The sequence below is a fragment of the Larus michahellis genome, chromosome 7, assembly GCF_964199755.1.
Source record: "Larus michahellis chromosome 7, bLarMic1.1, whole genome shotgun sequence".
In the NCBI taxonomy this organism is placed as follows: domain Eukaryota; kingdom Metazoa; phylum Chordata; class Aves; order Charadriiformes; family Laridae; genus Larus; species Larus michahellis.
The window spans coordinates 32,411,702-32,423,917 of record NC_133902.1 but is presented as its reverse complement, the minus strand read 5'-3'; the positions used below and the strand labels follow the sequence as shown (position 1 = coordinate 32,423,917).

Below are 12,216 nucleotides of genomic sequence, written 5' to 3'. Positions count from 1 at the left end.
GAATAAATAATTCACCACTGACTGGAGCAGGCACTGGAACACAAGTGTCCCACACCTCTAACGGAGGGTGAGTCACGCTCTGCCTCTCCCCCTCCTCTGCCAGAATTTCTCCATAATTGCCACCTCCTCCCACTCACTGGTGGCCAGCACATCAGCCGGAATCACAACAGTCCTCTTAGGAGTTTCTGTGGCCTCAAGCAGAGCTGACACAATACCTAAGCTTTTCGTCATAGAAGTTGTCTGAGTTTAAAAAACTTGGTCAGGACAGGAAAAACAAAAAAAAAGGAAAAAAAAAAGGAGAAAAGTAAATAAGCAATTTTCCCTCTCTTCTCCCGTGAAATCAAATCATTTGCATCGACTTGCAAGATGCCAGGCAATCCATATGGGCTGCCTGAGTACCAGCCTTCCATTAAGGGATCTGCCTTTTTCCCTGTTAAGTACACACAAAATTGAAGGCAGAGTACAAATTTTCCTCCTTTTCATCTCATCTTCTTGCCTCCACAGGCACAATTTCAAACCCATATTACGGTATCTAAGAGGAAAGCTGGGTTCAGAAGCCAGATGGGGCTGCGTGGATTTTTTGGACCACCAAACAGTTATAACTAGCCCTGAGCTCAAATTTTGTAGACATTGGAGAGACAGTCATTTTGATCACAGCTGCAGCACAGTAAACGCTATCTTATGGGCTAGCAGATGAATAGCAGGCTATAATCTATTCTCTGTTTCTCCTATAGGAAAAGTGTGTTGTTTACAGAAACATGGGTCATTGACAACAATGGAGAGAGAACCGTTGAACACTATCCCAACTGAGCTGCACAACTTGAAAGGAAAAGTACGCTTGAGATACTTTTCCAGAATATTTCCTCCCTTCTCCTACCCCAACACTTTCATAAATGTATGGTTTGTTTCCGCATAAGCCCATGAAGCTCACTGACAGTTGTGCTTAATTAACTGTAAGTCAAAGCTTATTCAAGTGGAGTCACAAACATCAAAAAGCTAAAGGCTAACATGCCTATAGTTTCTTCCTCATATCCATAATGAAAAAATGCATCAATAGGAAACCACTGTGTCAGAGGATTTATCCAAAGAAAACATCTTCAACTGCAAAAATAATGATTATTTAGCTAGCTGGTTCAGAAACAGTAGATTTACATAATTTGGATTTCAGAGTTGTATTCAAACAGTAGCTATGTTGTATTCAATTACCTAAAGTCCACAAAGTGCCATCGTCAATCTAACTTCTACAAGTTTCTCTTTTAAGTTCATAAGCAATTAAAGATCCGTGAAGTTAAAAAAGACCTGTCCTCTCTTTACATACACATACTTCAATGAAGCTATGTTTACAAATTTTAACTAAGTTTTACAGAAAAAATGTAACAGAATAGAGTTGCATTGTGACTGACATTTAAAATCAGAATTAAGCTAGGTTTCTGATACTGTCCTTAACCAAGGTATGGAGCACATTTGGCATAAAAGTTTTAAAAAATAAAAAACAATCAGCATCCTCCTGCAAAGAATGCAATATTCTTTGTACTCCTTGGCTGGGTACAGCTCATTTCACGTGGCACAGACATTTGAAATCTGCCTGCAGCTTTGCAGTCCACGGTATTTCTGCTGCCAGAGTAATACATGACCAGTAGACTAGGATACATTCGGAGTCCCAACAGAATAGAAAACATACACACCTAGCAGACTGATCAGTCAAGGCATGAACAATAAGAGATGCGTTCACTTCTGTTTGCCCGTTTACCATTTCAACTATTGCCAATCAAACACCAGTGACCCTGTTTGACTGAAGTTTGATTTTCAGACCCGCCTGTGAAAGCCACTGGAAGAATGATCAGATAAAGATGACCTAAACTACAGGTAGAAGCATTTCAGGACAAAATCATCAAAACAAACAGAACAGGGCACAGTTTTACCCTGGCATTGCTCCCAAAGGTCAAATAGATTCTCAGCAGCACTCCACCAAATCTGTATGCAGACCTGAGCTAAGCAGGAATACTGGCACAAGAAAGATGTAGCTGACAAGCTTCATTATCTTCATAAATTTAACAGATGTTTACCATTTCATTAGCATTTTAACGATAAAGACAACTTACCATGTCAAACACAGATTGTTTTAAACTACTTGTAAATCTTTGGCATAAATATAACTGATCTTTCTTGTAAATTCATTTGCTTATTTCAGCCTCATAATTTTTAAACAGTATTTTACCTTTGTAACTTCAATTTTGACTCCCACAGCAGGAGTGCCCTATGCAACTGGAGATGCAAGCAGCAGATTGATTTTGCCAAAATGCACTGATCCTCACTGGTCCCTTTTACCCTGGCCTAAGAGGAGGAAAACAGGTTTTCATCTGAGCAGATGATCCAAATTGTCTCCTTTTATTAAGACTTTTTCCTCCTCCTACACATACGTATCTCAAAAACACACAAAAACACACACGTATCCCTGTGTAACAGGCACTGTTCTTCCTTGACCTCGTACATACGGCTTCACTCACACCACAACACACTGGGCCACTGAGGTTTTTGCAAAAGGTATGAAAGGTTGTCACCTTTACCCAAATTTGATCTGTTCCTAAGGAAAAAAAAAAAAGGCACACAATTAATAGATTAAGCGATGAAAGTGGTACTTTGGGGAAGCAAGTCTTGTATCTGTCACTCCCGTGGAGAGATGAGTCCCGGGGCCAGTGAGACATGCTTTACACCCAGGAGCCAGAAAGGGGGCAGATGACACGGGGACTCAATGAGTTTCTACCAACAGCTCACCCCCCAGCTCTTTTGCAGCTTCACAGAAAAACGGCAGAGGCCAAGAGTAGCAGTTTTGGCAGAGGCAATCACAGTTAACTTTGGCCACAGTTCATCTTTGGTCACTGCTCATCTTTTTCAAGCAAACGCAGTGTCAGTTTCCATCAAATCTAAGCACACAATTTCTCCCTTTGCACCTTCCTGAAAAATATTTGTGAAAATATTTCTTCTGTGATTTTCTCCCTAAGTGCTTTTCTTTATCACTGACAAACACAAAAAAGGTGTAATGTCTGCACAGTAATTCCTCTGATTTGGGTCAATATCAGACCATTACATGAAAAACCCAATTCCATCACAAAACTTACTCATCTAAAACACATTTTGTGAACAATTTCAGCATACTTAAAGAAATTAATTACTTTCCAGACTTGAAAGCACGCTCACCCAAAGTCTTCATTAAAGGCAACTATAGAGAAATCTAAAGCCATACTCAAGTCTCTTCCCTTTTTCTATTACCTAAAGAAGTTACTACAATGTTTTAATCCTGTGATCCAAGGAAGCAGTCCACACTCAGAACAAGAGCAGTGGAAGAGTAACTGAAGTTCTACCAGGTCTGAGTAAAAGTATCTGTCTGACAAATTTCTGTGACCTGGGCAATCAACATCCACCCCAGAGTGCACGTGGTTGCCTTTGTCTTAACTCGTGCCATGAATAGTATTTGGGAAAACTTCAAAGGGACCTCATTTGAGTTACTCATGTCCACCCCTACTTATGCGCTTACAGTGAGAGTTTTCAGTTTATGGACAGGCTGTGCTGGCTTTTTCATCCCTGAATTGTCTGATCACTTTCAGGCATGAGGAACCTTCACTTTCTACATCATTGCTGAGTAATCTCATCTGGCCAGGGAACAGTGGCAATATAACTGATAGGATGGGTCAGTTCTGGGCTTTCTCCTCCCTTGACCTTTTTAGCACAGCATTTTTCAGACGCTGCTTGAGCCAACAGTATCCTTTCAAGGGTGGATGAAAGCTGTCCCTTTCATTTTGCCCACATTGGCTGAATTCATTACAGACTGCAACCACACAATGTACAGCCTTTAGACCTCGCACTGTCATCTCCATTTACACTGTTTTTCCCTTCAGAGCTCCAGAAGACAGAAGACCAGACAGGACATATTTGAAACAGTTCCCTGGAAGGATTCCAAGATAATTCTGCATGTGCTCTTCTATGAGCTTCTTCTGGGACTCTACAGTTTCAGCACAGTTTATTAAATTGTCAGTGGAAGTTTTGAACATTGTCAGAAATATTTACTTCAGCATGTGGCTCAAAAAACAGTTTTATAAACAGGTTAGAGCCAGAGGTGGTACGTAGGCTTTCATATTGAGTAAAAATCTCTTCAGCTCTATTGCCTATGCCTTGCAAAAAATTAAAAAACCCAAAAAACTCACCACCACCAAAAAAACCCCAACTTGCACAAGACTTTCCTAAACTTGCTTATATGCAGCTTTTCGGGATGATTGGCACAATGAAATAACATTTTAAAAAAACCGCCCACCTAACTACAGAAATGCACACCATAAAAAAAATTAACAGCTTTCTTCCCTGATATCTGATGCCCCTATTGCATCATGCCCCAGATCTATCTGCTTTCACTACAACTTCTTTTCCCCATAAATGACAGGTAAAAATCAATCACCTGCAAGTCATTACATTTTGTAGTTTAGGTATTTATACGACATTAGCCTCTGAGATCTTTTCCAATACTTAATATAAATATTAGTCTTTTTTCCTTCTCAGCACGATCAGTTTACAGGTTTCAGAATTTTTCTGATTTTGTTTGTTTAGTTACAGCTATACATGGGTATTAGAGAAGGTCATGTGTTTCTGTTTTTGCCTAAGATAAACTGCTAAAACCAAGTTAAGTGCAAGTGAAATAATTCTGAGTTTCTGAACAGCAGGTGTTGATATCAAAATGCTTTAAAAAACGCAATCCTCGAAGTATTCCATTAATAATACTCATGGAGGTGAACCTTAAGACATTCTCCCCTCTTAAATAAAAAGCAATGTGAGTAAATATAGCATTTTAGTACCTTTTTTTTTTTTTTTTTTAGAATTCACTCAGCAGAACAAAAATTCCTTCCTTATAACACGGTATTACGATAAAGGAGACTTATCATACCCATAGGAATTCCAGACTGTCAAAAGTAAAGTAGTCAAGGAGAGATAAGACCATTACTTCAACAGGTTTTCTCAAACGGCAAATTAACATGATCCTACGAGATAACTCTCTATCCAGACAACTTATTTTTAAAAATAACTTGAAGCAGAAGCCCAGCATACATGAGACATGGCACAGCCCCGGGATGACAATAGGAAAAATGCTAACAACTTTTCTGCCCCTAGGGCACCATACAAACTAACTCACTAATGAACGAGGACGCAGCTCCTTTGGGAGTTGATATGATTACCATCAGAGCCACTGATACACATGCATCGTTTAAAACTTGGAGAGTGCCTTGAATTCATACCTCTTAAACATTATTCAGGTATCAATGAAGCAGTCAGACCTTCCATTGACTTACTAACAGATTTTAAAAGCACAAATTACACACGACCATTCATGTTTGGCAAATAAAATGGGCAAATCCTCAAAAGATGCGGGGTTTTTTTCAGCAGCCACAAGGAAAGGCAGCAAGAACTGGTGTAAAGCTTATGGCCACTCAACAGCACTAAGCAAGAACCACTCTGTGTAACACCCATAAGACAAGTGATAAGAAAGCATTGGTCCGGGTCTAGCCTTCTGTAGCAACATGGATACAAAATGACACGCCAAATATTTTGCACTCCATTCTGCGTTTATTTTTTCAGTAGATGTTTCAGCAAACTCAGAGGCATTTGATGCAACTTCACTGCAAAGTACAAATTCTACATTGTACAGTTTAAGCTCTTTGTGATCAAGAATAACTTATCTAAAAAACATGACAAATTATGAAAATAATTCACTCCCTACAAATTAAAACATGATTTACAGTATGCTTGAGCATAAAGTTAGTATTCCCATTATTATCCATCTAGGAATAAATGTTCTATGAAGGCATGCTAACAGAGTTCCATATTCTCCTTTTGTATAAAATCAGATACCGTGAAATGAGGTATTTCTACATTGCAAATATACGTTGGATTCCACCAACTAGGTCAATACCAAAAATATATTGAAATCTGGTGCTGCTGAAATGAATGGAAGCTCTGGCGTTTAATCAATCCAAAACGTCAACCATCACTTACTTGCCTAATATTGGTAACTATATATAGCTCATTTACAATCAGAAAAGAAGTATAGCTGTATATTCCATATACTTCACATAAGAATTTTAAAAATAAAAACATAAACCTACTTGTACGTACAAGTAAGCAAATCTTCATTAGATCAGACCCTTCTTCATTGAATATTAGGGGCTGACTTTGAATTACTTTAACTTTCATGAATTGTTAATACTCCTCTGCCTACCTAATTGTTTTCCATCTCCAATGTCTTATGATTGAAGGATGTTCATTTCAAAAAATAAAAATGTAGACTATACTATGCATATACTTGATATGAAGACAATCATGGAAAAGATGATATTGAAAACCACTATTATAATGATAGTAATATTCAAATGAACTGTGTTAATATTTATTTTCTTAATCTCTACATTTAACACATCAAAATAACGGAGAACAAATAATGATGTTTACCTGGTGGGGAAGGAGGGAGGGTAAAGGCATAACAATGGAATTTCAGTATTTTAGAGATAAATACATCAAAACATTAATCAAGAAAAATGTCATTCTCCTTGCAGTTGTACTGCATTTGTAATAGTTTGCAATAAAAACAGGAATCCCCATAGTTTTTGAAAATAAAATATAAAAACATAGAAGATATGAGAACAGGTCAAGTGGGAAGAGAATTCCAATAATTAGAAGTGGAACAGATTATCTTGCATTTTTCCTTAAATAACTGTGTTACAATTATCTGGTAATAACATTCGGAAGAGCCCCGACTCCCCTGGATTTACAGAACGTGTTACTCCTGTCCTTTAGCCACCACTCTTGTGTTCTTGCAGCCGAGAAAGGACTTGCACACCTCCACAACGTACACCCTAAATTTTACAGCAATTGTGCTACACTGTTCCTCACGGTTTTTTGCAGTATCTATATTCCCAAGTCAAGTGAACTCCAGAAGTACTATACTAGCATCAAGGCATGTTAGCATTGGCTCCTTGTCAAGTCTAAGCAATTAAATAAATCACGGAAAATCCTTCACTATATTTAGAAGATAGATGCTGGCTGCAGTGCAACTGCAATTTGCATACCATCCATAGGTGGTATGGAAATATTTGTCATTAGTTTCTTAAAAAAAAGCTAGTTCTCTAGACTTCTAAAGCAACCAAGACAATTTCTTCAACTGGAAAGCAAAGTGGCACATTATAGCTTAACACCGTCAAGCTCAGCAAGTTGGATTTTATTCAAATCAAACAGTGACAGCTATTAATAAATGCAACGCTCCTGCCTGCATTAAAGTCAGCTGGAGCTTTGCAGTCTATCCCAGTTTCTTTTTCTCAGAATCTTCTGGCTTGCTCAAGCCGCTCCCTCTGGTATCCACAGCCTAAGCGAACAGCTCTGCCCCCTCCTCTGTTCTTATCGGCTTCTAGGAAACGCTGCTTTGGAGTTGTTTTCGCTTTGAAGTTTTCCAAGTAGGACAGAAAAAACAGCTGCGTCTTTTTCAGCTCTCTATTCTCTTGCCATCTGCACTAATGGAGATCTTTCTGAAATCCTTAGGATTCTTTGTCTTGATTTATTCAAACCATCCTCCCTCTTGCCTTTTCCACTCTCCCAACACAAAGGCACAGGGAGAGAGGGCATTTGTTTGCTTTTCTGCTGTCACCCTTAACTAAAACCATGACATCCCCACATGCCTACTGAAGTCACAATCTTGTCCAGAGCATGGTGCAACTTCCATGCCAGCCCCTGTTTTTCTTCCCCCTCTCATATAACGTAGTGTTTCCCAAAATCTAACTTTTACCCTGAATTCTGTCACCACTGAGCTCTACATCTAACCCCCAGAGACCCTCAACACAGACTTTCTTTCAGGAGGTACTGAGTTGCTACCCGCTAAACCCAAACAAGTCTATCACCTGGAATGCTGCTGGGTGACCATTTTGTTATTAGTCAGTCAAAACCATTATGCCTTAACTTCTACATTCAGGGGGTTTATGTTTGCAGTTGGCTTCTCTCTCTTTACTCCACTTCAATATTCCAACAGCAGCTCAACAACGCTGTGCACAAAGGTAATAGGGGTCTAGACCCATACACATCCTCACAGATGTATCTAATCACTTAACCACATTAAACAACTTCCAACTCTCTTAAAAGTCATTATAGCTCAGAGAATTTCATGCCTCATTCACTTTTCCCACATATTAGACTATCACCTCTACAAAATACAGTTACCTAAGTTGCTTCTTGTTTTCTTTTCCTAAGTTCTTCTCTTGGTATTGCTCCCTAAATATCTTTCAGATAAAAGATTAAACAACCTAAATTAGATGTTGTTGCAAAGTGGCCTATTGAAAATATTTGCAATGGAAACCAGGATCTCTACTGAATGAAATCTAGTTTTTATAGAATCCTAGAATTGTTTAGGTTGGAACAGACCTTTAAGATCATCAAGCCCAACCGTTAACCTAGCCCTGGCAAGACCGCCACTAAACCACGTCCCTAAGCACCACATCCACATGTCTTTTAAATATCCCATCCAGCCCCGTAGACTTATGTGTGTCTACGTGGTGTAGCAGGTCACTAACCCTTTCCCCTTCTTCTCCAGGCTGGATGGGTACGAGCAGCCTGGTCTAGTGGGAGGTGTTCCTGCCCAGGGCAGGGGGGTTGGAACTAGATCATCTTTTAAGGTCCTTTCTAACCTGAACCATTCTATGATTCCACGATTCCAGCTCAGGCGGCTGGGTACCTGGAGAACAACTAGTCTTACTATTAAAGACGGAGGCAAAGGCAGCATTAAGTACCTCAGCCTTTTCCTCATCCTTTGTCACTGTGTTTTCCCCCCCACATCCAATAAAGGATGGAGTTTCTCCTTAGCCCTCCTTTTGTTGTTCATGTATTTATAGAAACAACAAGACAGGGAAGAAGGACAGATTTAAAAACCCTCACAACATTGTCCGTATAACTTACATTCCACACTGAATTTAACTGCCCTGCCATAGCATAGGGCGCGCAGCATAAAAGCACCCATCCAAAAGAGGGCAAACATGTAAAGGTAGCAGGCAGATTTATCACGCATGCAGTTTAAGTTAAGTCCATGTGATATAATCCTTTTTCTAAGATTGGTTTACCAAAGCAATTCCTAGATTACTTAGAAGTAGTTTAAATAAACAGAAAAAAGAACTATTTCATAATTTCCTAGTTAATACTAGGGAAAGGCTCCTTCTTCCCAAACCTCTCTAATTCTTCCTCTATCTGCTGCCTCTAACTAAAGCAACAAGAGTGTCTTCATAGGATTTCCTGGAGGATTTCAACTTTCTCCTCATCAGATGGCATACCACATCTCCTCCTTTTCAGAGCCCACACTCATAAAAGTCACAGCCAGGGACAAGTAAGAGCTCCGTTTCCGACCTTTACAAGTTACCAGTGCACCCTGTAGCATCGTACCTGGAAACGCAAAACACACAGAGACCTCACCCCACTCAAGAAAGCAGGAGGCAGACTCAGCACTCCTCTCACCTAAAAATACAAATAAAGGTACTTTAACCTGTCTGTGAGAAGTGCACAAGAGTTGCATTTCTGGCCAAACATTTTTAGGCCATTTACAAATGGAAGACAGATACTACAAATTCACCAGTGCCTTACGATATTCAGAAGCTGGAGAGGTTTTTGCTATGACCACACAACCATGAACCATTTTAGCAAAGCAGAAGCACAATAAACCACAGACCATGTAGTCCCACAAAGGCTTCCCACCGTTAATGAGTGCCATGATGCTTACCTTAGTCCTTAAGGTTATAATCCACCTCCTCTGCAGCATTTCAACGTAGACACAGCACAAGACTCAGAGATAAAGAATCATTTCAGCATGGTGCTTTTGTGATGGTAGGTGCTATGAGACAGTGGGCAACCAGCAAGCCTGAACAAATCCAGGCTGTTGTAATTGTGTGCTTAGCTTTAATTACCCTTGAGGAGAGTGTTTGCAACTTGACTCCAGAGGGAGGGCAGCCTGCTATTGACATCACCAGATCAAATATAAACTAAAAGACTGATAAACTGTATTTCAGTAGCATTTTCCCTGTTATAATTCTTGGAACTAAACCTAGGGGTTACTGTTTTAGATGGCTATCTGGCTGCTACAGAGCTGACTTTTGAATATCTTCTGGAAGAAAAAGAAATGGTGTCTGCTTAATTTTTTAAAAAAGTTCATAAAAAGGGACCTTAGAGCACAGCGTGGGGTCATGACATTCAGATGATCAAAGTCCACAAATCCTGACTCTCCTGAATTAAGGTGCACTGCTTTACTTATTCTCAAAGTCAGTACTGATGAATAAGTAAGAACTTGAAAATTTATAAAACTATAATACATGCTATCTGCCCTCTCTTACACAGGAAGGAACAAAGGCAACAGATTTCCAATTAACAGACCTGTTAACAGAGATCACCACACTGGTGACCTTATTGAGCACTAATTAACCACCGGTATCTGACTGGAAACCTTATTTTGCTTTTGGGTGCAGCAGTGCACCAGCCCTGCCAGGGCTGGACCATAAAAGACTTTTGATACTGTTATGTTTTTCAAAGACTGCATGACATGAACAAGTTGGGCAACCCTACGCTCAGCTACATTCAGGAAGAGAGAGACCAAAAAAAAAAAAAGCAGTATATAACAGAATGCAGAATGTTTCTCTTAAATTAAATTGAGATTGGACCAAAGAAGAATTTTTTTTTTTATAAAACATTCAAATTGACTTCAGCTAGTACAAGCCTCGCAAAAAAGTCACCTCTAATTTCCCAGAGATTAATTAATATCACTTCAATATGATTTATTTCATAAATTAATTAATGAAACACTCTACTGAAAATAAGGAGAAATAAACAAAAGGTGAGTGTCGATGTAAAAAAAAAAAGCATGAAAGCATTTTTATGAAATGTGCCACGCAGGCCGCATCTACTTTCCATGACCACGCTGGGAGCCCCACAGCCCCTCCACATTCCTGACACTTCCCTTGAGCCAGCACAGGGGGTCAGACCAGTTGGAAACAAACTGGCAACAAGGCAACAGAAGAGAATTTTTGTGAAACGGAGAGTAACGAGATGGAGGTGGCTGAAAAGAAAAATTTTGTGAGCGCTGATGCTTTCTCATTCTCATCCAGACTCGCCTGAACTGGCCCTCATCTTTCTTGCAGTGTGGCAGACGAATTTCATGCCTGCCACATTATGTTTCTGGTTATATCTCTCAGGATGGTATCCATCTTAGTTGATAACACAGCAGTGTTAACTCGCGTTCAGCTTGTGATATACAGCAATCCTTTCCTGCATTCACAGAATAATGATTCCTGCTTATGTGCCGCATTGGTTAATACTCAGCTCCTGTTTTCCTTCATATTACTTTGGCATAATTTATTTGTCCCTTTCTTCAAAAGGAAGATAATCTATTAGTTCTTAAACTCAGTTCGTTCGTTCTTCTCTTTTAAAAATACTGGGATCCCACTGTCTCTCTTAGTGCTCTGGGAGCTTGTCTTCTCTTCACAAGTGATAACAGCTCCGATATTTCCATCCATGCAAGTATCCTTACATCGTGTTCGTCACGTGTTGCATGTTGAAGATTCAAGTTCATCAAGACACTCTGACCTTTCTTACAGGTTTTTGATATTTATATTGGTGTCTCTCAGGTTAACACAATTGATCTTTCTAATGAAAAATAATGCAAAAATGGCACCATGCAACCAAAACTTCTTGTCTTCTGACATTCACAGAATAACAATCCACCTTTTCCCTTGATATTCTGTAAGTATTCTAAATGCACTTACAGAAAGATTTCTTAAAGTTTGATGCTTATTTCAGTCTCATTTTATTTTCCGATTTTGTTGTACACACTCATGTTATTCTTTTTTTCATCATCCTTAGTAATTTAAACTACTTTCCATTTCCTATCTATACATACAATTCTTGTGCTTGAGTCCATAAAGAGTTTGTGGCTTAGTCAAATTACTCGTGCCTCACTTCCTATCTTTCCTCTGCCACGGGAGTTTGCAGTTGTGCTCTTATTAGGGTCTCTATAAAGAACTTCCAAACCCTTACAGTATGCCTGGCGAAAGAAATATCCTGATAAGGGTATCTTAAAGAAAAAAAATCTACCAAATCCTCTTTTCAAAATTACTTTCACTAGTGGTTGGTTGGTGTACTACAATGTAGTAGCACTTT

The 12,216-nt window shown here is 39.2% G+C and overlaps 1 protein-coding gene across 5 annotated transcripts in view; it reads right to left on the bottom strand.

Moving 5' to 3' along the window:
• ZNF385B (zinc finger protein 385B) overlaps positions 1-12,216 on the bottom strand; it is a 172,858-nt gene that overhangs the window by 59,580 nt on the left and 101,062 nt on the right. The window contains exon 1 of one of the 5 annotated variants that reach the window (XM_074594785.1): positions 9,791-9,912. The exons of the other annotated variants lie outside the window; for them this stretch is intronic. The gene's annotated coding sequence lies outside the window, so the exon portion shown is untranslated. Of the gene's footprint in view, positions 1-9,790; positions 9,913-12,216 lie in introns of those variants that run through there. 5 annotated transcript variants of the gene reach the window in all.